We start from the raw sequence: 20,543 nt of genomic DNA on the forward strand, positions 1-20,543 counted from the left end.
CGTATGAGGGAGAATGAGCTAGTCAGATTTCGGGTCAAAGTTGGACCATGGGCTAGGTTTAAGTGTCCTACAATTTGACTAACCCTGAGGCTTGAAACTTAGCTCTCGAAAGTGGGCGAAATTGTGGCCTCTTTAATTTCTCTATTAATATGTTAAACAAAATTAGAAAAATTCCCTATGTCTAATATAAATAAAAATAAATATATACTGTGGTGGTGGGCCACCGCCCCCAGAACACCCAAAAATATCACATAACAAAGTTTTATTAAAGGGCCGATGGGCTATGAGCCTTGCCAGCCCAACCACAACCATAAACCAAAGTTAATGTTTAAATATGGGCCCGCGGCCATGACCATGCTGCACCCTTCAACAAATCCCCGTATAAACCATACGTTAACCTTAATGTTACAGGGTGGGCGGGCCACCTCCATTGGACCCGACCCACACCCCCAAACCAATCTATTATACATCTACCATATTAATGGAGGCCGGCAGGTACCGAGCCTGCGCCAGCCATGTGGGTTGGCCCGCCACTGTGCGGCGGCTCCATGTCACACAAATGTACCATGCAAAACAACCAATGCATCCCAAATACATTATACATCAATTAATACAATGAAGATGTGGGAGTTATGGGGAGGGCCTCCTAGTGCAGACATAACCCTCAAAAAAAGAAATTTTAATGCAGTTTTAAACTATAACGTAGTAGAATGGGAGGGGTAGGGATTGACCACCTAACCCCTCCTCAACCAATTTAAATTTTAACCATTACACCAAAGAAATTCCTTGGTTAATATGCTCGCAAACTTATATAAACCCGTTAGTTGTCAGTGCGCCCAAGTAGATGGATGAGCAGCACTGCGCATGGAAATCGAGGCAATATTTTTTTAATTAATTTATTGTAGGTGGAACCATGATTGAGTGAAATTTCCAAGAGGGTGAAACTTTTGCAGTGTCCAAATTGGACAAATTTTATGTATATCTTACAACTCTCAGCAACACAAACCCAATGGCATAGTCAGTTTCCTGATCTGAGCAGCAGATTTGTAGAGGAATTAGAGTAGGGAATCTTTGAGGACTTTACGGGTATCTAAAAGATTCATTAAGCCTCAAAATCTCACTTTCTCAGAATTCAGAAATTTCATGGTCGATTTTGTACTCTTTGATGCCACAAATTTGATGGTGCATTTCAATTTTCCATTTTCTCATTTCATTTTTTGGCCACTTTTCAAACTGGAGTGCAGGTGTTAACATTCATTTGCGAGTAGCCATTTCCATGTTATTCGACACTATAAGATCGATGGTATGAACAACTTTGGCAGCTTGACATCCCTTTCCTCAGATGGCCCGTGGATGTGAGGTATATGCAATGTATTCATGTACTTCTTTGGCTATGCATTGTGCTACACAGATCCCTGTTTGATGTTTGATGAGGGATCTTATTTCTTACTTGTTTTCATGATTCCTACTTGATGTGATGCGGAATCATTTGTGTGATGTACTTGTTGTCATGATTCATCATGTTTTATTTCAGATCCCTTTGTCGTTATGTTGATGGGATACTCATGTGTCACCATGTATTATTGCATTGATATCCCTTTTATGCCATGTTGGTGGGATGTTCACTATCATCATGCATGAGTTTGTATCATACTAATAAGAGTCCTTTTTTACTGAGAGTTCCTGTATGAGGGAATTTTCCTTGTATGATAGTGAAATCACCTATTATGTACATCATCACTATTGACAACACTTAATGGAGCAGCCTACACCATCTTGACATCGGGGACAAGAGACGTAGTCCCTCCTAGACGAAATCCGTTATCGACGGCTTATGTTTTCATGTGTTGATTGTTCCTATTCTTTACATCATGCAGATGTATTCATTAATGTTCTTTTAAAAATGAAATTTAACATATCACAAAAGAAAAAGGTCTTGGAATGGTCCTTTGTCACACCCTGACCTGGATCATCTGTGGACATAGTAAGTTTGTAATCTAGCATTGACCAAAGATTTGAACGAAATGCACTTAGGAATATGTTATTCCGATCTGAGATAATGAATTGTGGGATCCCAAAGTGTACCCACACTCGCTGAAAGAAGAGCTTATCAGTGGCCTCTACTGTGATACTCTTCTCACAGGCCGCCATGATGGGCATCTTAGAGAATCTATCGACGACCATGAAAACACAGTGATTTCCATGCTTAGTAGAAGTAAGGCCCGACATGTAATCCGTGGAGATAGAATCCCAAGGTCGAATGGGAATAGGTAGAGGAGTATATAATACTTTCTTCTTGATGGGTTGTTTGGCAATGGCACAGGGAATGCAAGATCTAATATACTTCCCAACATCTTGACAAAGTTTCAGCCAATAAAAGTACCTCTCTAGTACCGCCATTATTTTCTCTACTCCAAAATGTCCAGTGACCCAAATATAGTGCACCTCCCAAATCATCTTGGCATGATTTCTTGAAGGAACACATATGTGTCTGAGGTGGCATTATAGTGCATCTTGAAGGTGAAAATTTGGAACTTTCTTCTCTTTGGAGTGTCTGGTGTTTGGTCAATTTAGTGTTGTCTAAATTGCTATCATTAATTGTCAACCCGGGGCTCGTAAGCTGACGAAGTGATGTGTACAGTATGTACTTAAGTAACCTTTCCTAGTTCTTTTTGTCGTTTTTAGATGATGTTTGTGGTTGATTTAACTTCCTAAGATGGAGTGATGGATTTATAAACAGATGAGTGTGTGTGTGTATGTGATTACTAAATGATCCTAAAACTTTTTAAAGAGAAAGCTTGAAAAATGACTTGCAATGGAATTGAAACTTCAAATGAAAGCAAAAATGACTAATGGCACTAGTCCACTATCTATGTTGCTGATAAGGAAAAAATAGCATCTATGTTAACTCAATGGAAAGTGAAAAACACTACTTTAACTGCAAAACTTAAAATGACAAATCATAACACTTCATTCATTCTTAACACTCTGCCTCTAGCTGTAATTGTTCATGTGAAAACAGTTAAGAAGAAATTAGTAATATGAGTCAAAAAGCTAATCAAACCAAGCTGCCACTTAATGATATTCTGGTCCAATAAAAGTTAGATAAATATGATAAGAAGACCATCAAAAAGTTAGTAAGCAACTTGTCAAAACTTCAGAAAGTAAACTAGCAATGAAACTGCGTAAGCAAAGTAAAAATCAGCAGCTAAGACAAGACAACTTCAAATACCATCAGTGAAATAAAGACACACTATCCCGGGCTCTAACACACCTGCATAAACAAACTGATCAGTTCTAAAAAGTGCTGGAAATGTAAAGGCATGAAATCAAACTGTACATTATTATACATGATAAAAAAAAAATGAAAAATTGCAGAAATCAAACTATACATTATTGTACATGTGAAAATGAAAACAAAGAAAGGCAGGAAAATAAAATTAAATGTTACTGTACATAGGTTGTAATAGATGGGGGCCCTCCATCCACTCAACTAGCTAAAGATCAGCTACACAAAGATGAACAGAAACAGTCTTCTTCTATTAAACCAGCATATCAAAATACAATGAAAAATTGTTGTAACAGCAGTCTTTAAAACAGAGTTTTACAACCAAAATAATTACGACAATTACAACAATAAGAGCTAATGTTTAAGCATTGAAGAACGCTTTATTTATAGGCATAGAGGTAAACTACCCTCTGCGTAAACTAAGCAACTACAGGCCTAACTAATTAACTGCGCAGCAACACGCAGGCAGCTCCGTGCACATTTAGAGGAAACGATCATCATGGGGAGTAAATCTATGGATAGATCCTGTTCCCCGATGTCTTCGTGGCATGGAGAAAGTGCTAGCTGTGAATCCGTGTCTCAGTTGCTCACGCAGAGCCGTGGCACCGTCTGCAACTTGACTGTTTGACCGTGGATGCTCCTGCGTTGACCGGGGGTATACGTGACTGATTTGGCCCAACCAATAGCATACGATCCATGTGGACATCCATACCAACATGCCCATGTGGCTCGTTCCTGGAGAAGACACGTGGAGTATAGCAAACAACAAAAAGGCTGCGGAATCTCTGAACAACTGCGGAATTGCTGAGTAGCTGCGGAATTGCAGAACAGCTGCGGAATTGCTGAACATGTACCAAAATTCTAAACAAACAATCAATCATTAGCACAGTCAATCAAATCATGTTAAAAGACATATAATGCAATGAATTGAACAAGTTGATGGAGGAAATGATGTCAGAAGAGAGAAGTGAATGAGGAAAAGCTGTTGGGAGGACAGGTAAATGAGTGCAAGGTTGAGGCTCAACATACCCCCACTGCGAGGGTGTTGCATGTCCTCATGCAACCAAAATTTTATCATAATCTTTCAGTTCACATGTTCGGATGCCTCTGCCAAGACATCCAACCTTCTCCTTTTCCTTCCTGTTGCCACATTTGTTCTTGGTTTCTTAACCAAGCATCTGAATTTCAAGTTGACCAAGGCTCTGCTTAATTTCCTGCATTTCCTCTTCAATTTCCTGTTCTTTCTTTGCCAAAGACCCAGATGAAGCATTGTATTATCGTGGATCATCTTGTCCACGTTTCTCTGTTCTTTCAGTGTTTCATTTTCCTGTTTGATGTGACGGTTTAGGACCTCAAGCTCAAATACTTCTTGCTTCAAAGATTGAACCTGCTGTTCAAGGGGCAAGACAGTACTAGGGCCAGCAACAGAATTCTCTAATGTTTCTAAATAATCATATGCCTCCTGCTGGACAGGGTCAATGTCAGGTGTTTGTCTTGGCCTAAATTCAAATCCTTGAAAACTGCTTTCTCTCTCTTGCTGGTCAGGACTTTCCTCTCCTGGAGGACTTAGCTCAACAGCTAGCTGAATTGGAGTTTTCTCAAGTGTGCCCAAATCAATGAAGTGAGACTGTTTCTCTTTAATCACACTCGTTTTCTGTATAGGTCTATTGCTTCTCCTTATTTGTAGGCTCGTACTTTTTGGTTCTTGCTGTTTTTGCTTTTGTTTCTTTTTGGAGCTGGCAGTTTCATGAAGCTGAGCAAGCCTATGAGCTAATGTTTGGGTATCTTCCTCACTTTAAGGTTCAGGTGAAGGGTATGACTCTTGCAAAATTGCTTTTCCTTTATCCTCCTTTTGTCTTTTTGTTCTGCTCCCCTTTTTCTTTTCCTTTTGAATAGTTCCTTGAACAGTTTCTTGGGCAATTTCTTGGAGAATTTTTGTAACAATTTCTTGGGCAGTTTCTTCAATTTCTTCAGCAGTATCTTGGGCAGCAGTCTCTTTTTGTGTGACTATTCCTTTCCCTTTTCTTCTACTTCTTTTTGGCACCCTAGGAGAGCTACTAGAGGCTTCTGCTGCTTCTTGAAAATGGTTTCTAACAAGGAATTTCTCCCGTGTATCCTTTCTGATTTTCAACTGCTCCTCAATCAAGATTTTAATGAGTCCATGGTGATATAGGTGGGGCTCAATGTTTCCCACATGTTTCTGAACATTGGCACTCATTTTTTTCAAACTAGCCAGTAAGAAATAAGGAAGATTGATGGTATGTTCACCCATAAAATGCATCATTATCTTTGTGTGATAAACATACATTACACCAAATCTGCCTTCACATGTTAAAAATTTCTGAACTAGCAAAAGTAAGGTAGTCCATTCCTTTTTAATGACACTTACATGTATTCCTTTGGTGAAAATAGTGGTATCCATACCTGGATTTTTCACAATGTTTTTCCACTCCTGGCCTTCAACAGTTCGATTCTTGAACCAACGTTCCCCAGTACAAGGCAAAGCAGTTGCTTGAGCCAGGCTGCTCTTAGTGACAGTGAATTGTAGGTCTCCAATCTCTACAGCATTTGTTTTTCCATCAAACGACCGAGCAAAGGCCTTGGTGACTTCCTTATGATATCCTTTGAACTTCTGAATGAATTTTAACCACTTGGCCTTTTGTAGGGCATTCTTCGTTTGTGGGTAACCGTCTAAGAACTTAGAACCTTCCGGTTCTGCTCTTAATAACTTGCCCATTTCGGTTACCAGCTCTTCTGTTGCTCTGTCAGCGTTGTTCGAATACGGAAGAGAGAGAGCTTATACGGGAAAAACAGTGCTCAGCAGTGGGTATTACGGCTACAGCAGAATGGTCAGCAGTGATTTTACGGCTACAACAGAATGGCCGTGATGCAATTACGAAGCTGGTGGTCAGGGTTTTGAACGGATAAGTGAGGAATAGAACAGAGTATGTTCACGGTGAAACAACGTGATGAATGAAACCGGAAGTGAAAATGGTGAGGGCGTAAATAACAATGCAAGGTTGAGGTTTATGCATGCGGGAAGCAGAGTTATAGGTAGAGGATACAACGGCCGAATCCCTGAACGTCGGGTGGCTGTGTACACTTGGCTGCGGAATAACCAATTGGAGAGCCGTGGTACAACAGTACACGTCACTTTGGTACGAAGAATTGATGAGAGAGAGCAGGCCGTATTAAGTTCAAATCACAACGATTAGGGAACCGTTAGGAAGGCAGTGAGGTGGATTACGCAGCGTAATGGTTGAGGATTATGAGGAGTGGACGAGGATCTTGTTAATCATTACATTACATGCCTCCTACCACAATCCGAAAAACCATACATAAATGATATGACTGCTAGTTAGAAATTTTGAACATACCTTCGTATCATTGCATTTTGATCCCTAACCTTTGATTTATTGTTGCCTTTGCATATGCCATGTGTCCTTGCTCTTGTAATGATGCTGGTGCTTTTGACTGCAGATTTTTTTCTTTTTTGAAACAGAGTTTGTTTTTGTTGCAGGAACAGAGTGTATTGGCTGCGGAATCTTGATGTCGGCTGCGGAATTGGCTCCTAGCTGTGGAAATTGCAGCAACACTTTTCTGCCTGCACAAAGAGGATTAAAACAACTTGACTGAATGGAATAGTCCTGAGAGGGACTTTATTGGTGAAAATGAGATGGAATGAATGGACTGAAGAAAATGAGGTGGAATGAAAATGATGAAATGGATGAGATGGATGAGATGGACAGGAAAACAAAAGAGAAAATATAAAGCGTCAGGTGACCCTGATTTTCACTTCATATTTTCTGCATAAGACTGCCAATCCAAGATTGGTTTTCAGGCTTATACAAGAGATTTTTTTTTTTTTTTCTTTTTTCTTTTTTTTTTTTAACTGAAAGAAACAAAGATCAGGCTGATGGAGGAGAAGAATTCTTCTCCACTAGCCTCATTGCAAAATCTTCTTGGAATAACTTAACAAATTCCTCCCTTGAGAGTGGCTTATGGTAGACTTTCAATCTATGGCCATTCACAATGAGAGGAGTCTGAAGCTCATCAATGGTCTTCACTCGAACTGCTCCATTTTTAAAGACTTCATCAATCTCATATGGCCCAAGCCAATGAGTTTGAAATTTTCCTTTGAAGTCCTTAAACTTGGAATCAAACAATAGTGCCCAATCTCCTTTCTGAAACTTTCTTTCTTTGATGTGTCGATCATGCCATTTAGTTCTTTGGTGCTGAACTAGATCGGTCCTTAGAATTGCATCTTGTCTCATTTCATCTAGCTCATTTAGCTGGTCCATTCTGTGTCTTTGAGCTTCCGATAGGCTCATCCCCAATTGAACTGCCATCTTGAAGGTCTTGATTTGGAACTCAATGGGGAGCAGGACTTCCTTCCCATAAACAAGTTCATAGGGAGAATGTCCTGTTGTGTTTCTCCATGTAGTTCTATAGGCCCATAAGGCTTCAGGAAGCCTTTCCGCCCAATCTCTTCTATGAAGATGAACAGTCTTGGTGATAATGCCTTCAAGGACTTTATTGGTAGATTCCACTTGACCATTTGATTGCGGATGGTATGGAGTAGATGTTCTATGCTTGATCTTGTATTCCTCCATCAGCTTCTCCATCAATTTAGATGTAAATTGGCTTCCTTGATCTGTCACAATTTCTCTTGGGACACCAAAATGAGTGAAAATATCCTCAAAAAGAAATTGAACAACTGAATTTTTAGTGGCAAAAGGCAATGCCTTGGCTTCTACCCACTTAGTAACATAATCAGTGCAAACCAATATATACTTCTTTTGCTTAGATGGTGGATTAATAGGTCCAACGAAATCTAGAGCCCATTTCTCAAAGGGTTCGATGCATACCTGTGGCTGTAGTGGCATTTTATTTGAAGGAGTTGGTCTCCCAACTCTTTGGCAGCTGTCACACCTTCTAACATATTGCTTTGCATCTTTAAAGAGAGAAGGCCAATAATATCCTAAAGAAAGGATTTTATAGGCTGTTCTCTTGTCAGCAAAGTGTCCGCCGCATGGTTCATCATGACATGCCTTAAGGATGTCAGGTATTTCATCCTCCCGAACACATCTTCTGATCATACAATCTGGCCCTGCTTTGAACAATTCATTAGAAATCCAAGAATAATGTGAACTCTCCTGAATGATTTTCCTTTTCTCATTAGGAAATAAGTGTGGAGGTAGCTTCCCTATAACTAGATAATTAGCAATATCTGCATACCAAGGAGTCTTGGTAGTTACTGCAAACAAGTATTCATCTGGAAACTTATCCTCTACAGGAGAATCTTCGTTAGTGTTTTGGATTCTAGACAAGAAATCAGCTACTGTGTTTTGTTTTCCTGGTCTATCTAACACAGTAATGTTGAATTCTTGTAAAAGTAAAAGCCATCTTGTAACTCTGCAATTAGTAATAGGTTTGTTCATGAGATATCTAATTGCGGAGTGATCAGTATGGACAAAAGTTTCATAGCCGGTTATGTAGTGTCTAAACTTGTTGATTGCATGACCAACGGCTAAGAATTCTTTTTCAGTCACAGTGTAATTTAACTCGGTGGGAGTCAAATTTTTACTGGTGTAATAAATGGCATAAGGGACCAAATCTTTTTTTCCCAAAACAGCTCCTAGAGCTGTATCTGAAGCATCAGTAGAAATGTGGAAAGGGAGTTTCCAATTTGGCCCTCTCAAAATGGGTGCTTCAGATATTCTAGTCTTTAAAGTCTCAAAGGCAGACTAACATTCAGGATCCCATTTGAACTCACAGTCTTTGGTAAGTAATTTGAAAAGAGGAGATGCTATCTTAGTGAAGTTTTCAATAAATCTTCTGTAATATCTAGTAAACCCAAGAAAACTTCTAACATCTCTTTGGCAATTTGGAACAGGTAACTTGGAGATGACTTCTACTTTGGATCTATCAACTTTAATTCCATCTCCTGAAATATGATGTCCTAAAACAATTCCTTCAGTAAACATCATAAAACACTTTTCATGACTTAATGAAAGATTTGTTTCTTTACATCTAATTAGAAATTTTTCCAAATTTCCTAGTGCTTCTTCAAATGTATTACCATAAACTGTGAAATCATCCATGTAGACCTCTACACAATCATGAATCAGATCTGAAAAAATTCCTAGTACAACCCTTTGAAATGTAGCGGGTGCATTGCATAATCCAAAAGGAAGTACTCCAAGGACAAGTAAATGTGGTTTTGTCTTGATCTTCAGGTGCTACCTGAATTTGATTATAACCACTAAAACCATCCAAAAATGAGAAAAACTTTTTGCCTGCTAAAGTATCTAAAACTTGATCAATAAAAGGCAAAGGAAAGTGATCCTTCAAGGTAGCTTTGTTTAATTCTCTGTAATCAATGCAAACCCTCCATTTAACGTTCTTTTTGGGTACTATGAGCAAGGGAGAAACCCATTGGCTATCTGAAATAGGGTAAATGAAGTTTACATTGAGTAACTTCTGGAGCTCTTCTTTCACTATCTACCTAAGATTTGGATTCATCCTCCTTTGAGGTTGTCTGATTGGTCTACTGTTTTCCTCAATGTAGATGTGATGAATGCAAGTTTTAGGGTCTATTCCTTTCATGTCGGTATACTCCCATGCAAAAGCAATAGAATGTCTTTGCAAGACTTTGGTTAGCTCTTCCTGTTGAAATTTTCCCAAGTTTTTGTTAATGTTTAATGTTTTTCCTGGAAAGATTTCAATGGCAGAACTACCAAATTCTTCCATAGAGAAGAGAGACATTTGTCTAGATGATAGACACTCTATGTCAGAATCCAACTGAAATTGTGTAGAGTCATATTCTGAATATGGTTCGAAATTTTCTAATGTATTCAGAATCTGACTGTCTTCACTAATCTCAGAAATGGTAAAGACAGGTTGTATAGTGTCTTCATCATCAACCCACTCATTATCTCCTATTTTTGTAATTCCTCTCGCTGGAGGATACAAATTGAACTTCTTTGTTGAATTGCCATCAGAAATATACATGTCCCCGGACCTACAACTTATGAAAGCATCAGCTGTGGCCAGCCAAGGTCTTCCTAGAATAAGAGGATGTCCTCCTAGATTGTTCTTGGGAGTTAAAATCATAAAATCAACGGGATATTCCCAAGAGTCTAGGGAGACTGGAATGTCCTCCAATACACCATCAGGTTTAATGATTGATCTATCTGCAAGCTGCAGTAAAGTAGGTGTAAAGAGAAGGTTAGGAAGTTTTAACTGGTCCATGGTCTGTCTACTCATAATGTTGATAGCAGCCCCTAAGTCAATCAAAGTATTTGGTATTTCTACCCCATTGATATGTGTTTTGACAATTGGACTACCAGGGTCTACATATTTCTGCATGGTAATTTTCCCCATCATAATGTCTGCAATCTTTCCTACCAGGTGGATCTTTCTGGTATCTCTTGGTTTCCTTCCTGGTTTCTTAAGGCTCAACTCCTTTATTGTTTTTGCTAGAATGGGAATTTCCTTAATGGCCTGTAACAAGGGAATCTTGATACAGACATTCTTCAATTCATCTAGAAAATTATAGTCGGGCAACCAAATTTGTTTTTCCACTCCTTTATCGATTTGTAATCTTTCAGGAAAAGGAGGTGTGGCTAAAGATGTAGGTTGTTCAACTATGGGAGTTGTGGGGGTTGATTTTTTTTCTTTTTCTTTTTCTGTTTGAATGTTTGGGTGTTGAAGGGATACTTCAGAACCCTTATTAGCTCTAAGAGATTCTTCCTCAGAAATGCTTGGTTGTTGAACATTTATAGAAGGTTGATCTAAGATTTTTCCTGATCTGAGTTGTACTTCATTGAGAGGAACAATCATATAGGTAGGAAATGGTTGACCTTCCATCATGTAAGCATTTTGAGGGTTCCTATTATTGGGGTTTGGCAATGGCTGAGATGGAAGTTGATTTGGCTTTTGTTGGGATTGTAGCAAGAGTTGAGAATTTTGATTTTATGGAGGAGGTTGTTGTTGTTGAGGGAATGGCAATGATAGTTGTTGACTTTGATTTGGAAGTTGTGGAGCTTGCTGGTTCTGAAAATATGGAGGATATTGATAGAATTGAGCAAATCTCCCATAAGGATTTTGCATGCTTTGCATCCATGCTTGAAAAGGATTTTGAGGTTGAGGCCAAGGTTGTTGCCAAGGATTCCAATTTGGTTGGGGTTGAAAATTCATAGAGTTGTTAAACCCTTGATTTTGTTGCCCCTGCCAAGGTCTCCTCGCAACAAAGAAGAGATTCAAGTGTATTTGGATCTTCTTGAAAGACTGCTTTGAGCCCAGGGATTGAAGGACAGTCCTTGGTCTCATGAGTTTCTGAGCAAATTACACATGTTTCTGCAACGTGTGCATCCAAGAGACATTCCCTTAAAGCATGTTTCTTTCTACATTTCGGGCAAAAGATGGCCAAAGCCTCGGCTTCTGTTTTCTGTTTATTATGGATCTTAAGGGTGTCTAATTGTTCACTAAGACTCCCTAAGATGTCAGTTTTGAATTCATCAAGCATATTGCTGATTTCAGCCCTACTTACTGTTCCAGTTGTAGATTTATTTGCTCTGAGGAGGGAAGGATCTCTAGGCCCTTTTTGAGTTTTTGATTTGCCCCTTGAGAGATGGATACATAGCTCTGCTATATCATTGAGTGAAAGTTGAGATATATCTCCTTTCCCCATCATGTTCAAGATGTCTATCCATTCATCTCTAATGGCTTTTAGTAGGAGGGCTTTCAAGGTCTCCTCATCCAAGTTACTCATCTTTGCTCTCTTCAGGTTATATTGAAATCTTTCAAGTAAATCTTGTAAACTCTCATCTTCTTTTTGTACCATTTTAAATACCTCATCCTTGTGATTAGTAGGCATACAATAGTCCAGGTACCTATCCAAAAATGTTTGTTTCATTTCATCCCAAGACCTAATGGATTGAGTGAGTAACCCCATAAACCATTTCAAAGCTTGATATTTCAATGTTGAAGGGAACAGTTTGAGTTTTTGAGAGTCATCTAGATAGTCATAAGTTCGACACACAACTTCAAACTCAAATAGAAATGTTTCAGGGTCCTCAGTTCTTAACCCATGGAAGTTTGGAAGGACAGATGGTGATATGTTTTTCATAGTGGCTCGGGAATCCTCATCAACGATAGGAAATCCAAATGAGTTATTCCCATCTCTATTTCCTCCAATGTGACCTCTACCTCCTCCATTATTTCCTCCTCCTCCTCCTCTACCTCTACCTCTACCACCTCCTTCCTCTGTCATAATGGTTTCCCTAGAGACTTCAGAATCCTCTGGTTCTTCTACAAAGGGTGAATGAGGAGGAATTTCTCCCTCTTCTTCAGATGATTCTACTTCTTCAATTACAATTGGTCTTTGTGTAGAAGAAAGGAAAGGATCTCTTTCTGATTCAACTTCGATAGAAGGTGTGGGAGAGTCAATTCTTGCCTCTTGAATTCCAGGAATTCTAGGGCTAGGAGTATCAGTGGGAGATGAGGGGGGTGTCTCTTGTCTACTCCTTGAAGCAGATGGACTTGTGAAAATCGAACTTCTAGCTGTAGCTAAAAACCTTCCCCTAGAATCTCTAGCTCTATGCATGTCATTTTTTATTTTTTCCTTCAAGTCAGGTTAATAATTCTTTTTCTGATCTTCCAGGTCACTCTAGGTGCAAGAAGAGAGCATACTTAAGAAACTATTAAACCAATAACTTTCTCTTTTCTGATCCTCCAGATCACTCTAGGTGCAAGAGGAGAGCATACTTTGAGAGGTTATCAATTTCCCTTTCTTGAAATTTTCTTAATTTTTTTTTAGAATTGGCTACCTAATTTCACTTCCCCGGCAACGGCGCCAAAATGTTTGGTCAATTTAGTGTTGTCTAAATTGCTATCATTAATTGTCAACCCGGGGCTCGTAAGCTGACGAAGTGATGTGTACAGTATGTACTTAAGTAACCTTTCCTAGTTCTTTTTGTCATTTTTAGATGATGTTTGTGGTTGATTTAACTTCCTAAGATGGAGTGATGGATTTATAAACAGATGAGTGTGTGTGTGTATGGTGATTACTAAATGCTCCTAAAACTTTTTAAAGAGAAAGCTTGAAAAATGACTTGCAATGGAATTGAAACTTCAAATGAAAGCAAAAATGACTAATGGCACTAGTCCACTATCTATGCTGCTGATAAGGAAAAAATAGCATCTATGTTAACTCAATGGAAAGTGAAAAACACTACTTTAACTGCAAAACTTAAAATGACAAATCATAACACTTCATTCATTCTTAACACTCTGCCTCTAGCTGTAATTGTTCATGTGAAAACAGTTAAGAAGAAATCAGTAATATGAGTCAAAAAGCTAATCAAACCAAGCTGCCACTTAATGATATTCTGGTCCAATAAAAGTTAGATAATTATGATAAGAAGACCATCAAAAAGTTAGTAAGCAACTTGTCAAAACTTCAGAAAGTAAACTAGCAATGAAACTGCGTAAGCAAAGTAAAAATCAGCATCTAAGACAAGACAACTTCAAATACCATCAGTGAAATAAAGACACACTATCCCGGGCTCTAACACACCTGCATAAACAAACTGATCAGTTCTGAAAAGTGCTGGAAATGTAAAGGCATGAAATCAAACTGTACATTATTATACATGATAAAAAAAAAATGAAAAATTGCAGAAATCAAACTATACATTATTGTACATGTGAAAATGAAAACAAAGAAAGGCAGGAAAATAAAATTAAATGTTACTGTACATAGGTTGTAATAGATGGGGGCCCTCCATCCACTCAACCAGCTAAAGATCAGCTACGCAAAGATGAACAGAAACAGTCTTCTTCTATTAAACCAGCATGTCAAAATACAGTGAAAAAGTGTTGTAACAGCAGTCTTTAAAACAGAGTTTTACAACCAAAATAATTACGGAAATTACAACAATAAGAGCTAATCTTTAAGCGTTGAAGAACGCTTTATTTATAGGCACAGAGGTAAACTACCCTCTACGTAAACTAAGCAACTACAGGCCTAACTAATTAACTGCGCAGCAACACGCAGGCAGCTCCGTGCACATTTAGAGGAAACGGTCATCATGGGGAGTAAATCTATGGATAGATCCTGTTCCTCGATGTCTTCGTGGCGTGGAGAAAGTGCAAGCTGTGAATCCGTGTCTCAGTTGCTCACGCAGAGCCGTGCCACCATCTACAACTTGACTGTTTGACCGTGGATGCTCCTACGTTGACCGGGGGTATACGTGACTGATTTGGCCCAACCAATAGCATACGATCCATGTGGACATCCATACCAACATGCCCATGTGGCTCGTTCCTGGAGAAGACACGTGGAGTATAGCAAACAACAAAAAGGCTGCGGAATCTCTGAACAACTGCGGAATTGCTGAGTAGCTGCGGAATTGCAGAACAGCTACGGAATTGCTGAACATGTACCAAAATTCTAAACAAACAATCAATCATTAGCACAGTCAATCAAATCATGTTAAAAGACATATAATGCAATGAATTGAACAAGTTGATGGAGGAAATGATGTCAGAAGAGAGAAGTGAATGAGGAAAAGCTGTTGGGAGGACAGGTAAATGAGTGCAAGGTTGAGGCTCAACATCTGGTATGTGTTGTCGAATTCTGGATCATTCTGGTAAATATGCGGCGACCCCGAAGTCTCATACCCATAGGAGTCGAACACAATGATCAACACTGTGAGTCATGCTTAGTTGAGGAAGTTTGCAATATTATTGGTGTTTCCCTTATTGTACTTAATGTTCAGATGGAATTGTTGTAGGTAGGTGGACCATTTCGTGTGGTGATTATTTTGCAACTTCCCTTGTGTTTGTATGAACTGCAGGGGTCACACATTTGTGTGGATGACTATTTTCTTCCCTATAATGTAATGGTTCCATTGACGGTATGAACAATGGAATACATTTCTTTATTGTAAGTAAGATAATTTCAGATTGTAAGTGTATCACTATGGTAATCCACTAGATGCCCCCACTAAGTAAGAATGACACCAATAACATAGTTGGAGATGTTTGTCTCAATCTCAAATGGTTGTTGTAGGTCTGGTAATGTGAGCACTGGTGTAGAGTAGAGGTGATGCTTCAACTCAGAAAATTCCTTCTTTTGTGTTTCAAACCAGAAAAACTTTTCCTTCGGTCTACCCTTGGTGACTTGACTTAAAGGCCAAGTGATATGAGAGAACCCCAACACAAACCTGTGGTAGAAATTGGCAAGAACCAAAAAGTTGCAGAAATTTGTTAGAGTGGTTTGGGTTGGCCAATCTCGAATGACTTGTATCTTATATGGGTCCACATGCACACCCTGCTCATCAATGATGTACCCCAGATATTGAACCTAGGTCATGCCAAAAGTAGATTTCTGTGAATTGGTACCCAACTTGTGTTGTCAAAGGGTTTGAAGGACCTATCGAATATGGTGGAAGTGGTCTTCCCAACTCTAGATGAAGATGAATATGCCATATAAATACACCACCACAAATGCATTGTGAAGAGTTACAAGATGTCGTCCATCAATATCATTAAGGTTATGGGGGAATTCATCAACTTGAAAGGCATGACCAACAATTCAAAAAGACTCTCCTTGGATTTGAAGGCAGTCTTCGACACATTGGAGGGTTTGATAGGAACCCAGTGATAATTGTACTTCATGTCAATATTCCTAAAATATTTGGCCCCCTTGACATGGTCCAGAAGGACATCAACTTTGGGATTGGGTACCTATTCTAGACAATAATCTTTTTCAATGCCCGATAGTAAATACAGAGTGTCTAGGTCCCATCCTTCTTCTGTACCAATACAATAGGGCTCCCACATGGTGATGAGCTTGGCATGATGTGCCCTTTTTGCAACAACTCCTAAATCTGCCTCTTGATCTCATTGTTCTCTGGAAAAGAGTGTCAATATATTGCTCCATTGGATAATGATGTGCTTAGGTTAGATCGATGGAGTGCTTGACTTGATAGTGTAGAGGTACCCCTGTTGGTGAGGAAATAATGCCCCTGTATGCCTCCACAACCTTTTCCATCTACCATTGTTGTGCAGAGGAGCCCTATCTAGAAGTTATGGCCACAACCTTCTTCTTTCCCTGAGGGAGAATTATAAGGAAAAATAGTTTCTCATCTAGGAAATTATATTACTGCATTGCTTCACAATGATCAAAGATATGGCGATAGGCGAGGCTACCTATAATATCTTTTCCAAATTATTACCCAAAGTAATAATGATAAGGCAAGGTCTAGACTCATATACAGCTTGCTAGTTCCACAAGTACGGTTGTTCTAGTAATACATCACAAACTTCAAGAGGGGAAACATAACACAGTACCTCATACATGAAGGGCTTGATGTTGTAGGGAAGGTGACACTACTATCTAAAGCAGGGATCTCATCCTTGGTAAATCCACCCAATGGTGTATAGCTGCAGATGTGATGTCATCTATAGGCCTAGTTTATTCCTGGCCTTTGCTGAAATGAATTTCTTTTGGATCTTACTATTGACAATGAACTGTAGCGGAGAACCCTTCAACCACATCAGTGAGTGGAAGAGGCATTCCCCCTCCTCTCGATCTTCAAGCTCATTCTTCTCGATCTTGGTTGTGGCCACTGTGGCACTAAGCTCCGTGTCAATGAACTACTTCCCCTTTTATCCCCCTTATTAGGTTCTGACTCAGAGTTAGAACATACATCTGAGTTGGAAGTCTTCAGCACAGCCAAAAGTGACTTCTTTGCCCAACACTCACTTGTGTTGTGAGTGGACCTCTTATATAACTCACACCATTTCCCCATGTCCTTCTTTATATTCATGGTGTTGTTATATTCTTGCGGCTTCGGCGGGTTGTCCTAGGTCATCCCGCCTTGGCTTTGGCCTTTTCTCCACGGTCTGGGGCCACCTTTTCCTTCCTTCGAATTAGCAGATCTAACGTCTCGCTTCCTGTGTTCAAATTTCTGCTCAATATTGAAAGTGTATCGGTATTTCGTGACAAATGAGGAGATGTCTAGGAACTCTATCTTATCTTGGATGTACTTGTGTACACATCGAGGGTACTTGAGTACAAAATTTCACTCATAATCCTTGATAGGCAAGTTTGTGTGGAGGGTATGGTAAACATTTGTGAACTCTAGAACATCTTGGCCCCTTCCCTATCGTAGCGTCCTTCACTTTATTTATTTATCTTCATAGCTCCCAATAGGGTAATATTGTTCCTGTATGACGTCTTGGAAAGAATCCCATGTGGGTGTGGCTAAAAAAAATGATGATTCCCTAGGACATAAAAAGTGAGTGGTTTCATGAGCTAATGCAACTCCTTGATAAGGAATATCAAATCATTGATATTACGTCAACTTCCAACATAGATTATTGAAAATGGGAGATTTTAAGTGTTAGTTACCAAATGTCATTTTGTTAATATAATCATTCTAATATTTTGATAATGTGAAGGTTCTTTCTAAGTTTATATATCTTACTAAATATATTGAAAAGAAAATGGTAATAATTGATTATTGAAAATTACCTATAATTCTAAAAGATTGAATATGATTTGATTAAAAACTTTTGTAAACTTTTACACTATAATATTTATTAATCAATAAAAAAATTTATATTTTCTTTAACTAAATTATTGATGATGATGATGATGGTGGTGGTTAACGTCCACTAAGACCAAATTGGTCTATCGGACCTGTAATTTCTTAATTTCTAATTGTCTGGCTCCTTGTCTTTCTTGGCGAGATCGGTGATGTAGCTTTCTTTTTCTTCTCTACGGTCTTCCAACTTCCTTTATCTTGCATCTCCCTCATCTCTTCTGGTTCTTGGGACATTGGTGTCTTAGCTTCGCGATCTATTGTGTTCCTCCTTTTGGAGATAGTCGGAGAAGAAGTTTGGTCTAGAAGATCTGCTTCGCTGTTAAATGAAGATTTATTTTGCGTGTTATTCGAAACCTCATAACTGTCGATGCTTGAGGGGTTGTTGAGTTCACATTTTTGTTGTTGGATGGGGCTTTCCCCCTGCTTGTCTTGAAAGTTGTTTCTATCTTGCCTGCTTTCTTGTAATTCAGAGTTTTCTCAAGAGTATTCTTCTTGGATGACAGTTTAGTGATCTTTTTGTGCTCCTTCCCACCATGTAGATCTGTGGTGATTTTTTCTAGCAAAATTTTTTTGGGAGGCTTTTGGGCAATTTTTGGCTAGGTGGCCTGTCTCAAAGCAAGATCGACATCTGAAGAGGACACTTTCATAATCGAGTTTCTGGTTCCACACATAGTCTTTACTTGTTAGGTGTATTTCCGCTGGGAATTCGGCACTGAAGTCCATTTCCACACAGATGCGTGCATACGTGGTTCTGGCATATTCCTCTATTTCTGGACACCTACAATAAAATTTCCCAATTGCATTTCCAATGGCTTCTAGCGAAGAGAAATTCCAGAGATGCAACGGTAGATTTGGCAATCTCACCCAAACTGGTGTTGAGGGATCGAAAGATGGGTTCCATGGCTTCATGAATAGGCCTGATTTATCCCAAAACCAAGGGCCAGAATCTAGAATACATTGTCTGCTTTCACAGTTTTCAAAATCTACTATAAAGAAACCCCTAGCACAAGGGGTAGATATTAATTGCATCAGGAATTAGAGGCTTCCATACCTCCGAGATCCAACTGTGGAGAGCTGTCAGCCGCGGCCAAAAACCATTGAATTGGCATATTAGGGCACTTTCAGAGAACTTCAAAGCTTCATCGAGTGAAGCCTGAACCACCTGGACAGTGGGAGCTGGGGCTTCACTCACTATATGGGCATGAGCTTGCCCGTCAGAGGCGGACGGAGAACCAGCAGCTATTTTCGTGAAGCTAGGAGCCATCTAGAGAATGTTCTCCTTAGCAAGCGAGGTAGCTTTGACTTTATGGAATTAGGGTTTCCACAGATCTAGAGAGCCGCAGAGCCACAGATCTGAACCGTAGAGCATATAAAAAGCCGCAGATCAGTCAACTATACGAACCGCAGACAAGCCTGGACGAGCCGCAGATGAGCTTGGACGAGCCGCAGATACTCTTTCTCGCAGAGCCTCCAAAATATGAATGAAGAAATCTGAAAATCTCATCCAGCGAGTGCGTGCACACGGGTCGCAGAACACCAAAGCCAGCCTGGACGAGCCACAGAATGGTGGACGAGCCGCAGAGCCGCATATATATTAAAGCACCATTTACATACCACTGTAACTCATCCAGCGAGTGCGTGCACACGGGTCGCAGAGCACCAAAGCCAGCCTGGACGAGCCGCAGAATGGTGGACGAGCCGCAGAGCCGCAGAGCTACCTCGTATAGGAAATACCGCAGAGCCACAGAGCATATACCGCAGAGCCGCAGAGCTATACCCCAAAGCCAGAAATGCTACGATAAATATAAAGGTAAATCCTGCAGATATAGATATAATTGTTTTTCATGTATGTTCATTAGGCTAGGTTGAGTAGTGGGCATCCTACATAAAGTTTTTGTTAATCAATATTGAGGCCTTGCCTTAGATTGAAAGTTCGTTAACCATGATTGTAGGTGGTTGAATAGGCTCAAGGGTATAGGAGAAATCCTTTTAATTTTAGCTTGATGCTCCTCAGTGATAGGAGTTGAATCTGCCCATTCTCCTTATACCCAAGAAAAAATATTCTTAATGTGTATTTTACATCCTCTATATACTTAATTTCTAGCATTATTTAGTGATAAGTCACAATGTCCCATGTCAATTTGGTCTACCAAAAGTCGTTATGGGATGAAGCATTATTCTCCACGTCCAAATTATATTCTTGTAAGTAACATGTGAATTTATTAGTAATTATATTGTTTACCCTCTTACGCTTACGATCCTCATAATCAGGGGAAGTATCAAGGGGTTTTCCTAGGTGTTGTAACCTAGAAAAGAAGTTAGGAGGTGGCTATGTCAAACAATATCTTTAAGTTTTCTTAGTTTTCTTCATTTTTTGTCAAGAGGTGAATGTTTTAGTTGAAATGGGAGAAATTTGTAATGTGCATAATGTTGACATGAGCCAATAATTGTAAACTTAAAAAGAATATACTAGCCTTGTAAATAAATTAATTTAGATCAATCTTAAGCTCAAATTATTAAGCATCAAGAGTGTCCAATTAACTCACTGTGAAAATCTTTATGAGCAGAGAAAAAATGAAATTTTTGTGACACAAGATTTTATCTCTTTTCAATTCTTTATAATTTTAATGTTA

Source organism: Pinus tabuliformis, chromosome 1_1, assembly GCF_031772625.1.
Source record: "Pinus tabuliformis cultivar Carrire ecotype Pingquan chromosome 1_1, CPIR1, whole genome shotgun sequence".
Taxonomy (NCBI): Eukaryota; Viridiplantae; Streptophyta; class Pinopsida; order Pinales; family Pinaceae; genus Pinus; species Pinus tabuliformis.